Genomic DNA, 17,487 nt, shown 5'->3' with positions numbered 1-17,487 from the left:
ATTACATATGTAGGATTAACAACTGCCTATTTCCTGGGGGACCTCATTACTTGAAGGTTCAAATAAACTAATGGACTAGCTGTACCTAATCTTTATATGATATATTTCTTTACTTACTCCTTCTTGCCCTTTTTGCCTTAACAGGGGCTTTAGTCCCGGAATCAAGACACAAAGAGAAGTCGGCAGTATGCACATTTCTAAAACACCCACCATGCTGCTTCTGTCGCTGTAAACAGAAAATAAGTGAGTGTGCCTTAGTGAAAAAAAATGTTTGCATACTGTATTCTAGTGAAATGACTAAAGTCTAAACTCCTAAACTCAGCTATGCAGGAAGCGTGGGTATGAAAGTTAAAAAGGAATGTTCTGCCTGCTTTTCTGCACAATGACCAAAGTGTTTTGTTCACTTAATTTCTCCCACACCTTTAAAATTAAATGACTCGAGCCATCTAGCGAAAAAGCATGTTTAATGGAAGAAATATTCCGACAAAAATGTGCTCTCCTTTGTTTTTGTTGCTGATAATGTAATTGTCGGTTTCAAGTGATCATCTCAGAGAGAGACACATTCATACACGCTACGCCTTGCAGCTACAAATGTAATGTCAGCTGAAATGAAATAAATGTTCACTTTCTTAAGGCCTGGAAGCCATTGCATGCAGAGCGGCCTGGAAAAGCACGTCCTCTTCAGAGAGCCTAACGCCCCCACCGGTATGTGCTGAATGTTCATGGAAAAATTGCGATCACGCACACTTCCTCAAAGAACCGCGCTAAACCCGGATTAAAATGTACAGCACACTGTCACAGAATGAATGTGCTTCACGCTTCTGAAGCTCTGAATGCCACTGGCTCATTAACGAGTCTCGCTGTCCCTTCAGACGTGTCACGTGGGAACGCTGCTAGCCTTTCCCAAAGGCCTTTCCAAAATGGCTGTTTCCTTCGTCACTCTGCTTTCCATTCAGCCGGGACTGGTCACGGTGTACCACGGGCTCTGGGGGCGGGAGGGGGCAAGTTATTTGTACACTGTGTGATTCAACATTTGCCAAGGGAGTAAAACGCACACCGAGTAATTCGCAGCGTTCTCAAGGAAGACCTGCTGATGTCACCCCGTTCACACCATAATTTACTGTTTCGTATCTCAAAAAAAATGTGTGATTACTTTATATAGGCAGGAATAAAAATGTGCTTTATTCAGCTCTGGCTAACTGGCTGCCAACCCTTTATATTCACGGGTATTCCGTAATAAATACACATTCAGTTCTTCATGCAGAAATAAACATAGTTTTAGAAAGCTGTCCAGACCCTCCAAGGAATTACAATTAGTGCTCTTCACCGTTACTAAAGCAAATCTGCAGCATTTTGCACAGCTGTTGTGGCAAGACACGTAATGCCCGGAGTTTTTAGCTAATTCAGGGGTAACACCACTTCCTTACATCTGTGGGTGGTGAGCATGGCTGCAACCTTGCTTAGGGCCACAGAGTCATGATGAGGTCTAACTCTGACTGGATGTACATGTCCGGGCCCACCCGCAGAGAACGCCTTAGGCCTTGCTAAGTTGTGTAAAGAGTACGAGAATCATGACTCTTTCGGCAGTGGTGGAACACATGAAAAGGGCCACTGGAATTAATGTGCAGGGGAGGACTAAAATGTATGCATCTGAGCTGGTGAAATTATGCATCAAGAAAAGGTAAATTATGCTGCCCTGCTGCAGAATGTGGCACATTTTGCGTTAGTATTACCTATTTTTATTTTTATTTTTACAGGTTAACACTATCTTGGCAAAGTTTTCACTTTATTTCCATTTTGACACCCAAATAGAGGAATAAGAAAAAGAAAGTTAGGCAGTCAACCTTTGTGAAGGGGAGTCTTAAGGCAGACATCAAACCTTGACGTGTTGAGGTCTTCTGGGCTATCCATTTTTAGAATGATTCGCTTGCAATATATATCTGCCAACCTATAAAGAAATATCAGTGTGCGAAGAGGTGAGCCGAGAGCCACAGAGAGGCTCTCTGCCCTGCACCAACCCCCTCACCAACTCCCCCCAAAAACACTCCACCAACCCCCCCCCCCTCACTGCCTCCCCTCCCAAATAAAAGGGTCACCGAGGCTGTTGCAGATGTCCTGGGGTGTTATCACACCACTTAATGGACATAGGCTGCTTACAGCCTCCGAAAACAAGCAGGAGTACCACTCTGTGCAGTGGTTTCCAGCTAGTTACAGTAACAGTTACAGCAAGCCAGGGAATTAAGCCAATCTACCTGTTATTGTGTCTGGAACATTTGGTTGTTAATGGTCTAACTTGCACTTGCACCTTGATTCGCAATAGCAATGACGAAAGCTTAGTGCTATTATTTAAGTCCTCATAGGCTTTACTTTTTATGTGTAGGTTCATTCAGCACTCATAGCTGCCTTGCAAGGATGCCTATGGTAGTATTCACTCATCTCTGTCTTTGATATACCTTAACCTCGGCTCTGCCTTACACGGATGCCCTTTAGTTGCCTTTGCACAAAGAAAGCCTTGGCGAAGGACCAATGTTTTTAAGTCATCAGTTGTCCTAACTGTTAATCACACATAGCACTTTACTTGTGCTTTGCATTACTATAAAATCTCTACCAGTCCACTTTTACCTTTTATAGTGATTGCACAACAAGCTCACTGCTCGCTCCACTCCAGCAGACATGTTGTTTTCATTCTAGATCTTTGTTGCATTACAGACGCACCCTTCATTTAACTGATTTCATGTTGTTACTTGCATCCTTCGAGAAATAGTGATGGATCAAAATGGGTGATGGTCAATACCTCTAAGTCATCAGTCGTCTTGATTGTCTGTCACAGATTGCATTTACTGGTTCTTTGCACAGCTGTTACATCTCTACCAGTCCGGTTTTACCGTGTGCAATGATTGCACAATACGCCCACTGGCCACTACACTCTAGCCCATATATTGTTTTTAATCTGGCCTTTTTCTGCACTAGAGATGCACCTTTGATCCAATTTATTTCATGCTGCGATTTTGCTACCGCATACTTCCCCTAGAATTTCTGTGCTTTTACAGACTCTGAAGTGGAGGACAATAGCCGCATTCATTTCTTGGATTAGACACCTATGTCCAGAAACGAAGATATGTGGATTCTTTATAATCCTCCGAGGTACACAACCCACCTAGATTGTAATTCAAATTCTAAGGGTGCTGAAGGAGGGGCACGCTACTAATTATTCGGGATTTTTTAAAGTGTTTTTTATAACGAGCGCGTTTTGTTTTAATGTGTCACATGCTCTGGGGGATCTGTAATTTGGAGTCTATGCACAATTATTGTATGCTTTATTGCAAAGCTGGAAAAATAAAATAAAATGAACAAAAAATAATAAAATAAAATGAACAAAAATGAGCAAATGACTGGTGACTATTTCCAGATACACAGATTCAGGAAGGGTGTTTATTTGTTAATACAGAAATTCTGACAGTGTGGTGAAATGGCCCAATTACTTACTGGTAATATTCATTACTCTGATCCAGGTCTTGCTCGCCACAGTCCTTACTACAAGAGCTTGCTCCACTCATATCAGAGGCTAATCTCTGTTTTATTTAAATTATCAAAGGGTATTTGTAATCCTTCTATAGTGCGTTGTACATTTTCCCCGCCCCTTTTTCCAATTAGCCTTCAGGTACACATGTATTCGGCCTGATTTTACCAAGATTTTGAAAACATGCTGAAGGGTGGTAGAGGTGGGATGTTAGGCTGAGACAGGAAACACTTGGACCAGGAGTAATGAAGATTGCTGATAAAAAAATGTAATTACTCCCGCAGTCCTCACTAAGTAAGGATATCCCAAGCTGCAGAAATATACCGATAACCAAAACAGAAAGACAAAATGAATGCACCTCAAGCATGAGATGGCCTCAATTATACAGAAGGTGGCAATTCTCCAGTGGGATGGAAGCGAAGTGGAATTTTTATGGCTTATTGGGCTGCCACGATCCCTCCTTGAAAGCACTTTGCAGAAATATTTGAAAAATTATATTGGAAAATGCGCACATTAGACCAATTGTTTCTAAACATTTCTTTGATAGGACCATTTCCCGTAGCCATGGGAGAGGATCAGGCTGCGGGCCAGAAATAGGAACCCTTTGCTCAGGATGAGGAGGGAATGCCACCCAAAAATGTATTGATATTGCTGGTTGCTTCATAATCCTCACAACGGTCCCATTAGCATCCATTACAGGCCCGAACAGAGCCAAGATTTATTCACCTGCAATTTCAGCATACTCTGCCTTAAAATCTTTGTTAAAGCATAAGCTTTCACTTCAAAGATGGGGATTGATCTAGAGTTTGGTGTTAATGGCAAATCCACAGATTTCGTGAACAAGTGCTTCAATCCTGAGGAAAACAGAATGGTAGCATTTCCACAAGGGTAGATAAAGAGTGGTGAAGCAAATTCCAGCAGTGAAATTTTCTCAGGAATTGGCATTTCCTCTAGAAATGAGAGAATTACCCATCAAGATCCATCTCTAAATTACGCCTATAGCCTTTTGTCAAATCAACAAGTATCAGTAAGTATTGAAGTCTCAAAAGAAAGGCTCTGTTATTTTCCAGTGAATGCCACCACCTTCCAAGGCTTTGGCATGACACCACAAAGGGTATCTGGGTGGTTTCAATGGAACTTTCACCACTGTCTAGTGTACTGAGCAGCATATGCTATTCTCTCTCCAGAATAATCCTTAATTTGGAGCACGATGAAGAGGGACAAATTATGTGCCTGCTGTAGTGGCGCCGCTGAGAAGCTTCATGTGGTGAAACTTACCGTAAAAGAGTTATTTTTTGGGAAAACATGGTAAATCAAATGCACTGGCACTCTGAACACTAAATACAAGCCAAAGCAAATGAAGCTGGATCCTGGTGTACGTGTGAAGTGGTTGCCACAGTAACAGGAATAAACCTTCAGAAACTATTACACCTCTCCTGTGGTGTTAGTTCATTACAAGTTCACTTTTTGTTCCCATGACAGCAGTCATCTAAAAAGTCCAAAATCATTATACCACTGAGTTGGAAATGGTTGGCGGCACATTTATTTACTGATTTATCTCAATTTTCAACCTATACCTTGTATCTTTAAACATTTTTCAGATCTGCAAATCTCAACTTTATAAGCTACACTGACAGCATGCATTTTTCGTGTAGAATGTTTGGCGATTATTCTGCCCAGTGTAATTAAAGCACTTTAGTGGTTGCCAACTGGATGAAGACCAAGTGCTGAAAATCCAGTTCCGGCAAGATATAACTTTTACATTTTGGAACCCCAACTCCTGTAAAATACTATGGGGGTCATTCTAACCCTGGCGGTAAAAACCGCCAGGGCGAACGACCGTGGTAGCACCGCCAACAGGCTGGCGGTGCACCGCTGGCCAGAAACGGAAAGTCGGCGGTGTCCCGCCGACTTTCCGCTGCCCTTGAGAATCCTCCATGGCGGCGGAGCGCGCTCCACCGCCATGGGGATTCTGACACCCCCTACCGCCATTCTGTTCCTGGCGGTTCTCCCGCCAGGAACAGGATGGCGGTAGGGGGTGCCGCGGGGCCCCTGGGGGCCCCTGCAGTGCCCATGCCAATGGCATGGGCACTGCAGGGGCCCCCGTAAGAGGGCCCCAAAAAGAATTTCAGTGTCTGCCTAGCAGACACTGAAATTCGCGACGGGTGCAACTGCACCCGTCGCACCTTCCCACTCCGCCGGCTCAATTCTGAGCCGGCGTCCTCGTGGGAAGGGTGTTTCCCGCTGGGCTGGCGGGCGGACTTTCGGCGGTCACCCGCCAGCCCAGTGGGAAACCCAGAATGACCGCCGCGGTCTTTTGACCGCGGTACGGTCTTCTGGCGGTTCCCGCTTGGCGACGGCTACCGCCGCCCGCCAAGCTCAGAATCACCCCCTATATATGTTATGATAAGGTGGAAAGCACATAAATTCTGCTTACAAGGATCTATAGGTATAATAATGTGCATGTTGAAGTACCAACATCTTACCTAGCAGCGTGGCATGTACCAGCATATCCTAACAAAATATAGCCTGCCAAAAATATCTGGTCTTACATACCTTTTAGGCAAATACTGCCATATTGGAGTTCCTAATAGAAATCTACACCTAGCAGTTTTTTATTAAATGATATTTAGAACATGATAGTTCAGTCAGACAATATTAATGATAAAGATATTCTGACATACAGCTGTTAATACTGGGCATGCTCTGTGTCACTATTGCACCACACTCACGTGCAGAGGACCAGGTCAAGTCTAGTACTAAAGGACAGACCTCTCGGCGGGAGGAACAAAGTAGTGTTTTGGAGCAGGGTAGTCTATCGTGGTGGATCTTTAAGGTGTGTCTCGAAAAATAGTTGATGTTTTTCTTCAGAAAGGTGGAGGCGAGGTTGGTGAGAAAATCATAAAAAAGGCATTGAGTGTTTTTCAGAATTTCAACAGGAACTGATTTAACTTACTTTTGACAAGAATGTAATTCCCAGATTAAGCTGCCATCAGCAAGAATAAAATTCTCTCCATTCCCAAAAGCACAAATTGCCACATACCTGGTAGACGTTGTACCTCAGAAACAGCAATAAATTCAGTACAAGAGGTCTTCCGCATATAAATTTGGAAATGCAGAGCAAGCCTTAAAGGCAACGAAAATACAAATTCCCAGGATCTCCAGCTTCATAAAACTGTTATCCCTGATTCTTTGGCAATATTAGAAATTGTGCAAAGCCTATAGTATCAACACTTTTCCGAACCATGATTCCTAACCACAAGTGACGTGAGATGCCTCAAGAGTGCAGACATCATAGGTGCAAATATGGCTCTCTTTTCCAGTGCCAGTGTTGAATATATATTGTAGTATTCCGTGCTAATGTTCTCACACGTTGAGCATAATGTAGAAAGCAACAATCACATACTTTATCACCCAGTTTCAGGGATATCTATGAGCTATGAGGGATATCTGCTCGCCTCCCCACCCTATACATGGGTATTTCACACCTCCAACTGAAAGGCTGTTTAATTAGATGCTGCAGTGCAGGCACCAAAATTTCTGTTGGTAAAAGAAACATGGCACAAGTCTGCATCACATATCTAATTTTTGGCTTATCAAATATGCAGCGCAGGCAGTTTTGTGTCACTTTTGTTTTTTTTAACAAAGTTGTTTAACCATCAAAATGGATCACAGATTGTGCTAGAAAAATATTGTAGGGAAAACCTGAAGAAATGTGAAGTGGGAAAATTGCTCAGAAACAGGCAAAACTTGTGGAAACTGCCATCAAAAACTCTGCCCAGGAAAATTCAAAATAGGGAGAACAAATACTGCACCTGGTAAATACTGATGCAGGGGTGTTTGGGTGCGGTATTACCAGGTCCACAGGATTTCTGTGATTCTGCAGCTGTTACACTCCCTGCATAATTAACGACTTACCACATTTGCCTCAAAATTCTTTATGTGCTTAATCATTGCAGGGCGAAAATTTGGGCAGGCAGTAGCTTTGTGCAGCATTCCCCTGCCATCCTGTACACCTTTCCATCTACTTTATCCTTTTTAGGTTGAGCGTAAGCGTTCAACGTGATATATACTTTTAAGTATACTTATACTGTGAGTTTAAAGCTATTTAAGCTATTTCATTTGTTGGTTGCAGTGTCCTTTAAAAATCCTTGCTTGCTGATGGTCAGTTCTGCCTCTTTGTCCTGCCTTTTTCTCTTTAGGAACAGCACCAACTACTGTCTGATTATGCTATGTCCTGTTTATCTCTCCTGTAGGGGACTTTTTTTCACTTTTTGGCTGTTCATCTTACACTGTGGGTATGTGTTCCAGAGCAGCCACCTCAGGCAAGTCCCTCCTCCCCCGAGCTTCCTCTGCAAACATAAGGTCAACTGCAAAGGGCGGCTTTTCCAGGGTCAGCTCACCCTCGTTTATTTTAGCTCCTATGGTGGGCTTGGAATGAGAGCTTTAATTTCTTTGTTGTCGGGGCCATAGCTGGAAAAGACCAGCTGTGGTACCCCAGAACTGCTTAAAAGGGAGTTCTCAGCAGATTAGTGACTGCAGGCATGATGTTTGTAAGAGCATGATCCCACGAGTCTGCTTTTAAATAATGCAAATACGCAACTTAGAGTTTATTTAGACAAACTAACTACATTGGAAAAAATGAGAAACAGGCAGAAAAACATACACATAACACTGCAAGGGCAGCTCTGGGCCCCACAAGGCTATAACTGACTTTGCCTCTTTAAGGAGTCCCTTCAAACCGCCCTCTCTTTGTGTTGCCCTTCCTGTCCTCCCTTTCCTGCATCAATATGAGTTCCGCAGCCAGCAGCAGCCACCCCTCCTGACTCTCCTCCCAGCTAAGCCTGGGGAGAAGAAAAGGAACCCAGCGGAAGGAATCCCGACCAAGCCTCCTTCCGATGCCTGCCACTGGTTTTTCATGTGCCTATAGCAAGTGATAGATGGGTACTTTCAGAATGCATTTGCGAACACAATATGCGGGTCCCATCATCAAACATATAAGAGCGAAATATATTTTCTCTCTCTTGTTTCTATTTTAAGGACTTGTATTTCCAACTTTCAGTATATAGACTGAGGTGTGTCTGTCACCACTTATCCTTTTTATGTGCATACAGCTGAGGTCGCATGGTTTATTGGGACGTTTGTTGCTGTTGTTGGACTCTGGAAATAAATCCGTGCTGTCTTGATGACATTAGCTAAGTGATTGTAATGCACCTTATGACCGCAAAACCGTAGATCTCGTTAGTGCCCCAGCTGTGCTGCGGTAATCCAAACGCTCCCAAGAAATACCTCCTTCTCCAGTTACAGTGGGCGTTCTTGTTTAATCTCAGCCTTTTTTCCATAATTGATCTGTTCATTCCACCTAATGACTGATTACATATCAGAGAACATCAGCAGCAGCAGTCATCATAGTAGAATGTAATAAGCAATGACGTTTCAACAAAAGAAAAAATAACTATGCAAATAAGGATTCATTAGCATTTGCATGTGCTCTTTGAATAATCACGGTGCTGACAAGGCTGTAATTAACAGAAGTTGATGTGGAGTTCAGGTTGGACAGTATCTCAGCATTTTATTGTTGTCTCTGCAGGGGCTGGAATGAAGTTCTGCTCTACTTGCACCTTGCTGCAGCTGGGATGTGATGGGACGTGCCAGATAGCAGAAGCTTCTGGGAACCCTTAACTCATCTGTGACCTGCAGTTCAAGATACTTTGTTTACTTTATTTTATTTTAAATGAAGCATGTTACCTTTGTACGAGCAATGAAGAGATGGAAGGAGCGAGAACAAAACTGTCCACTGCACTTAAGGATATACTGACCGTTTTATTTTGAGTGGTATTTTGGGTGTGTCATAGCCTCTCAGCCATCAAGACCTTGAGTGTCTGCTCTCATGCAGAATTAATGTCAGTGCACATTGTTACATTTTACCAAATTGTGTTCTGTGTGGACACCACTTACTAAGGAAACTACAGCTTTTTAAAAGTTCATGTCTAACTCGTTTATGTACAATTTCGTGTTTTTGCTTTGAATATCAAATGAAATGCACTAAACTCACCAATGCCGTTCTCATTTGCTGCGCTCTCTGGAATGATGATTGTACCAAGTTTTAAGATGTACTTCTGTTTAACGTGCACCCAGGCCATATGGTGGAGCATGCAGCATTAACTTGACAGAGATAACAAATGGTGTAATCTGGAGATTATATTGCCTCCATAACTCCTTCTAGGGGTTACATATACGGTTATGCGTCCATTACTTACGTTAATGGCATTACTCCTGGTCCTACTCCCTCGCCTTGCTTTCAACCAATGAGGCTCCCTGCCTCCCCCTAGACCCCTCCCTTCCCCTTAAACCCCCCCCACCTCCTGTACAAAAACAAGCCCAAGCAGCAACTCAGGCGGTCCATACCGGGAGGGCGGGAGGGAACGGAAAGGAAGGCGAGGGAGTAGGACTAGGAGTAATGCCATTAACGTAAGTAATGGACGCATTACCTCCCGTCCCTCCCTCGCCTTCCTTTCAACCGATGAGACATAGCAAGAGAAAACAGGAGACGGACACTGAGTTGCAACAAGTTTAATCAAAACCAACAAAGGACACTGAATAACCACCCTCCTATTACATCATAGAGGACAAGACACGGTGACCCAATACCGACTCCAAACTACCCAAGTCCGCCAGTCTGTAATGACAAACAAAGGTCGAAGGTGAGGCCCAAGTAGCGGCCCTGCAAATTTCCACCACAGAAGCGCTCTGTAGCTCCGCCACCGTAGCAGCCAAACCCCTGGTAGAATGGCCCTGAATCCCTTGGGGCGGAACCACCCCTTTCAAAGAATAAGCAATCAAAATCAGAGAGCGAACCCACCGACTCAAGGAAGCAGTGGACGGCTTTTCCCCTTTTCGAGCCGGACCGAAATTCACAAACAGAGAATCACCTTTCCGGAAAGGAGCAACCGCCCGTAGATACTCCAACAAAGCCTGACACACATCCAATGAATGCAACCGAACCTCCTCATCCGAGGAAGGCTCGGGACAAAAAGAAGGAAGGATAACCTCCTGGTGAGCATGGAAAGACAAATTCACTGTGGGAACAAACGAAGGAACCGGTATAAGCACCACCCGATCTGGAAAAACCTTACAAAAAGGAAAAGAGCAGGCCAAGGCCCCCAACTCCTCCAAACGACGGGCTGAAGTAATGGCCACCAGAAAAAAAGTTTTCAAAGAAAGATGACGCAAGTCACAGGAATCCAGAGGTTCAAAGGGAGGAACAGTCAAAGCATCCAATACCAAAGAAAGATCCCAGGAAGGAAAGGACCGCACCGGACGAGGAAACAAGTTAAGAAGACACTGGAAAAACCGAGGCATCAAATGACCCTCATCAGACAGATTACACCATGGACCCCTAAAAGCCTGTATCGCAGCCCACTGCACCCGCAGGGAAGCCACAGACAAACCCAACTGGGCCCCATCCTGTAAAAACTGCATCACCTCAATCAGAGAAGCAGACGTAGGATCTAACCTATGCCGGAAACACCAGGAAGAAAAAACCTTCCACTGCCGACCATAAGACATCAATGTGGAACAACGCGGCGAAGCCAGTAAAGTAGAACTCAAGGCTACCGGAACCCCTAAGCACATCAAACCCCTTCGTTCAACTTCCAGGCCGTAAAGTGCAACCGCCTCAACAACTCCATCGGGAGGCATGGAAACTCCAGAGGCGAAGGACAGCGAGGAAGAGTCCACACGTGATCTGAAGCTATCAACCAAAGCAACGGAAACCAATTCGCCCTCGGCCAATGGGGCGCGATCAAGAGAACCCTGGCCTTCAGAAGACGTACCCTCACCAGAAAAGCACGGAGCAACTTGAAGGACGGGAACGCGTACAAAAGATCCTGAGGCCAAGGACACGGCATCCCATCCACCGCCCAAGCCTGAGGACAACGAAACCGGGAGCAAAAACGACTGACTTTCGCATTCTCTGGAGAGGCAAACACATCCAACACCGGAAGACCCCACAGGTGAACCAGGTGACGAAACAGAGACAACCGGAGGGAGAAAAGCTGAGACGAAGGAATGACCCGGCTCAGAAGATCCGCCCGAACATTGACCACCCCCTGAATGTAGGTGGCTCGCAGGGAAAGAACCCACCTTTTTGCCCAAACAAAAATTTCCCTCGCAATGCGGAACAGTGCCCATGACCTGGTCCCTCCCTGCCGGTTCACGTAAGCTTTGGTCACCAAATTGTCTGTCTGAATGAGAACCGCTAAACCTTTCAGGGAGTCCTGAAAATGAATCAGAGCCAGAAGCACCGCCTTCAACTCCCGCCAATTCGAGGAACGTCTGCCCTCCAGAGGTGACCAAAACCCCTGGACCTGAGCCGACCCCATCCAAGCCCCCCAACCGGAGAGGCTGGCATCGGTCATCACTACCACCGGGTGAGGGGGAGATAAAGACACCCCTACACGAAGAAGAGCCGGCACCAGCCACCAACCCAACTCCCGGCGAACAAACCCCGACACAGGAATCCGTGCCCGAAGAGAACTCGACCCAGGAGACCAATGAACGAAAAAACAGTTCACCAGGCAAAGAAGATGAAACCGTGCCCATGGCACTAGAAAAATGACCGATGCCAAATGACCCTGCAGACGCAACCACTGAAGGGCTCTGGGAGCCGGCTGTGACAAGATCGACCACACCTGTGACTGAAGGCACACCAACCGCTTCTCCGACACAGTCACCAAGCCCTGAAGAGTTAGAAATCGGGCCCGGGAAAAACTAGTTCCTGGGAAGGGACCAAATCTGACTTCCCCCAGTTGACCAAAAAACCGTGGTTTTGCAGGACCAACAGAATCAGGTCCACATGCCTCTGTAACATCACCTGAGTGGGCGCTTGGATTAGAATATCGTCCAAATAAGGATGTACAAACACCCCTTCGGAATGTAGAAGAGCAACCAGGGAGGCCAGCACCTTGGTGAAAATCCGTGGAGAGGACTTGAGGCCAAATGACAGAACACAAAACTGAAAAGGGTCCTGGCCCACCGCAAAGCGTAGGAACCTCTGAGAAGACAGAGCCACTGGAACATGCAGGTAAGCATCCTGCAGATCCAGAGACCCCAGGAAATCCCCTGGACTGACCAGAGGAAAAATTGAATGAATGGAAAGCATACGGAAATGCACAGTCTTGATCCAGGAATTCACCCCCTTTAGATTGAGGACAGGACGCAAGCCCCCTGACACCTTTGGAACCAGGAACAAGATGGAATAAGTGCCCAGAACTCTCTCCCCCACAGGAACATGGGATATGGCCCCCTTGAGAAGTAAGTCTCGGACCCCTTCCAACAACGCCTGCCTCTGGGCCCCGTCCGCAGGCAGTGGAGTAGGACGCACCCCGGTATCTGGAGGTACCACGTCGAAATCTATGGCGTAGCCATTGTTTAAAATGTCCAGCACCCAGCGATCGCTGACACTCTCCTGCCAAACGGGAAGAAAGTGCCTCAGCTGTCCCCCAACCGGCCCTTTGCCAGGCCCACAATGATTGTCAGGACCCCTTCTTGAATCCTCCCCGCCCCGAAGGAGCAGACTTTTTAGGAGAAAAACGGGGCTGAAAACGACATTTCCAGAAAGAAAAAGATTTGGAATCAACTTTGGGAGAAGACCGCGAATGCTACCGCCAACCCTTGCCAAAGAAGAACCACCTTTGTAAGGCAAAGCGTGTTTCCTCTCCTTAAAAGCCTTCGAAAGCATGGAAGGCAACTGATCTCCAAATAAATAGCGCCCCACAAAAGGCAGTCTCAGGAGAGCAGACTTCTCCCCAGGATCTGCCTTCCACATCCTTAACCAGAGGGACCTACGAGCCCCAATCAAAGCTCCCGACGCCAGAGCCGAAGTACGGACAACATCAGAAGACATGTCCGCCAGCAACCTGGCCTGTTGTTCCATACCAGCCAGCAGTTCCAAACACTACGAACCCTCCTGAACAGCAACCGCCAGCTTGTCAAAATCCTGCAACAAAGATTGTGCAGAATAAGCAGAAAATTCTCCGCTGCAAATGCCCTTTTTAGACCAGAATCCACCTTACGGTCAGTTGCATCAGCAGGAACACAATCCTCCGGATTGACCGCCGTATTGCCAATCAGAGTTGCCAAAATGGAATCCAGTTTAACGGAGGGTGGCAACACATCTTCCCCTTCCAGCAAGTACAGCTTCTGAAGGAACCACGGAACCTGAGACTTGTCCACATCCTTCCACTCCCGGAGCATCATATCCTTAACAAGGCCCTGAAAAGGCATGGCAAACCTCGAAGGCGTTTGATATTGAGGGAACAAGTGCGAATCAGTCCCCGTAGGTTTAAAAACCGGAAAACCTAAAGTGTCCCGAACATGTGTCAGAACCTCCCACGTCTCTTCCCTGGAGACTTATTTCCCACCAGAAGAAGTAGAAGGAGCGTCATCACCTGACGAAGAGGACCCCTCTGCAGCCCCTGAAGGCCGGGCAGCCGGAGAACGTACAGGCCTGGATGCCCCAGCCTGCAGAGCACGAGACACAGCCACCTCAATCATGTTCTGAACCTCCTCCCTGGACATGAGAGGCACAGAAGCCCCCACCTCAACCTAGCGACCCCCAGGAGTGGAGAGGGGAACCTCAACATCCTACCCTGAAGACGAAGAAGAGGAAACAATCCTGCGTCGACATTATCCCAACAAGAAAAGCAGGCCAGAGGTCCCAGCACCCATTAAATAATGGAGAAAGCCCCCCCCCCCTAAAAAAATATCAGCAAATGAAAAAGAGGCAACAATTAGGACCAAACTACTAAAAACGTAGGCAGAAACGCCCGTCCTACCGTCTAAAATGCCAAAAAACACAACCGGCACATCAGCCCATCAACGCGAGCTGAAGATCAGGAAGCACAGCCCCAGCCACCATGGAACCGACCGACTCCGTCAGCTGACTCCAAGGACGTGTCTCCAAGGCAGCACCGCCTGCCCCCAGAAGACGTGACTGCCGGGAACTTTCCACGAGGAGCTCGGCGCTCGTCGAGAGTCAAGCCGATGCCCCCCCAGGCCCCGCCGTGGAGGAGAAGGAGAAAGGTAAGTCTAGCGGGGCTCGACAAAAAGAACAGGAGGTGGGAGGGGGTGGGGGGAGTTTAAGGGGAAGGAGGGGTCTAGGGGGAGGCAGGGAGCCTCATTGGTTGAAAGGAAGGCGAGGGAGGGACGAGAGGTAATACTGCATTAGGTTCTGCCATTCTGTTTTCATGTGGTTATGCTCTCTAGGGGCTGACTATATGGTTACATGTTCATGTTTCTTACAAATGTTATTTTTATAGTTCTTTTTATAGTTTTTGAGAATTACAGTCAAATTATAAAAACAATTATAATAAATAATGGCAATATTTTTATTTTATGCTGCAGAATTCGAAAGAAGGTAAATGGAAGTGTGTGTAGTTATATGCAGGGCCACTGGACTTACGTGGCAGAGAGGACCAAATTATGCGTCAGGGTTCACCTATTTATGTGGCCAGAAAAGTCCAGTTACGTATCTACGACATTAGCTCTAACTCAAGCAAATGTGAGACCTAATGCATTGCAAATGCTTTTTTTGTTTAGCTTTGTTCACCTAACATCATTTCACACACATTTTTGATTGCCTCTTAAAATACTCAGTAGACACCGCAACATTTTCACAACTGACTTTAGTCTCTGTTACAATTTTTGCAACGTTTGGTTGCTGCTATACAACTGTGGCTTCTCAAAGCAGTAAAACTGTGCTTGTTTTCACAATTTTTTGGGTGGGGATAAATGTTTACTGCTTTTCCAATTCACTTTGCCTTCTGCCTATTTTGGTTACATTAAATGCACATTTTATTCAAGGGGAAGCATTGTTTTTACCTCTGTTCACCAAGCTGCATATTACACGCATTGTTGCAATTCTCGTGTCAAACTCAAAGCCTCCTCTTTAAAGCTGGATTTTGTTTGTGTTACCAATTTACCCATAATCGGTAGAGGCAATAAAACTGCGTCTTGGCCCATGATATGCTCACAATATAGTAACTCTTCTGTGTGCCTCGTGTTGGAGCTTGGGCGGCACATTCACTGCCTTTCTGTTGCTTCAAAGATCCAAAGTGACAAAGAAAAGGGAAGGTACATGATTTTATAAAATGTTCCTTGATAGTTCTTTGCAGTAGCACACAGAATGTTATGGTGCTACTCACTAGTTAATATGTCTGCTCCTAGCCTTCCCCAGCATTTCTGTTAGTCACCCAGCAACTCTTATGGTGGGGTGGTGAAAGTGGTAGTCTATTCTAATTAGCATGGCAGATTTAGATTAGGATGCTAAATAACAATATTTTCATTTTTTCTGCAACAGAGGAAGAAGAGAATGTGCATTTACAATGCCAATAGCTCTAATTCAAGTAAATGCAAGACCTATTGCATTGCAAATGCTTGTTGTTGGGTGGTCAGGGCTGCTGGGGGGAATGCTTAATAGGGAGGAAGGCCAAAACACCTTCATGAATGCCACTTCCATGGTAGGGGCTCCCCTTTATATGAAGTACAGCTCCAGGGGTCATACTCTTTTGGCAATTTGGCACAGAGGAACTCACCCTGTCCTTTACCCATATGGACGTGTTTGTGATTAATCATGTAGCGAAGCGTTGTGATGTTTTATTTTCTTGTTGTGTGTTACAGGTGGAGTTATAGACTAATCCAAAGGTCTTTGGTGCAAAATGCAACCACAAGAAAGATCCCATAATGGCATCATGCCAGTAGTCTGATCCCGGGATGAGAGAGATACCGCCTCATTATTCCCACGGGCTGTTGTAAGCCTGAGCAACTGGGGTCTTGCCTGGTAATGCTCCACCTGTGTGTGAGACTCTGGGGTCCATATGTGAGTTGAACTCCAAAAGGTTCATCACCAGATGTTGTGTGTTCCTGGTCCTCACTGGTTAGTAAGGCATGCAGCCAGCTTAGGTCATATCATCACTGGCTGTTCTTGGATCACCCCTAAGTTAACCCATTACCTTATCAAATAAACCTGCAACAAAATGTTCTCCAAACAAAAATGACAAAAATGGTGTGGTCTGTTATTCACCTGTAGACTTGCATGGATTTATTAAAATTGTGTGTGTGTGTGTGTGTGTGTGTGAGGGAGAGAGAGAGAGAGAGAACGAAAGAGAACGAGAGAGAGAGAGACGCTCTAAGTCACAAGCGCTTTAAATGGAAATAAAGATGTGTAGGTATTCATTTTTAGCATACCTGTTTGCTCATGAGAAGTACTGGTACTCTACCTTTAAATGTATTCCAGCTGTCCTGAGAAGCTCAGATACTCTCACTTTCAAATTAAAGAAGGGCAGGTACTCAGTACCAAGCTTTGCCTGCCCATTTAAAGCACTGCAAGTTACTAAACATGTGGTGACATGTATTGCCGCAAAGTAGAAGACCATTTGCAAAGGTTGACTGGTCCCCTTTCAGTTGTTCATTGCTGTACTTGGATGTCACACTGGTGCTTATGAGGTGAATCCTTTGCCTGGACTGTAACATGCTCAAACATTGCAAAATGTGCCACGTTAGGCCACATAACTTGCCTTTTCTTGGCCCATAAGTTAGTGAACCCTGCCACATCATTTGGCCATCCCCTGCTGCATAATTCTTGAGGCCCTGTTTATTACCTCACCAGACCACAGGACTCTTAATGATCCTACTCTTTATAGCTGCAACCATATTTAATTATTTCGAAAATAACGGCAAAAACATCTAATCGGTGCATGAGGTCGACTGAGTCTTGTATTTCCCAAAACTTTGAAAGGCAGTAAACAAAACTATAATAGAAATCTGACACCACAGTTTATTTAATGAGTTGAACAAGGATATGAATTTCCGGGTCAGAACCCAATGTTCAAATGAACGCGCAAGGACATTCAGTCATTGTAGGCAGGTTTGTACCTTACCAGAGGAAGTGAGTAAATAGGTAAATC

This window comes from Pleurodeles waltl, chromosome 6, assembly GCF_031143425.1.
Source record: "Pleurodeles waltl isolate 20211129_DDA chromosome 6, aPleWal1.hap1.20221129, whole genome shotgun sequence".
Taxonomy (NCBI): Eukaryota; Metazoa; Chordata; class Amphibia; order Caudata; family Salamandridae; genus Pleurodeles; species Pleurodeles waltl.
Note: the sequence above shows the minus strand (reverse complement) of the source record.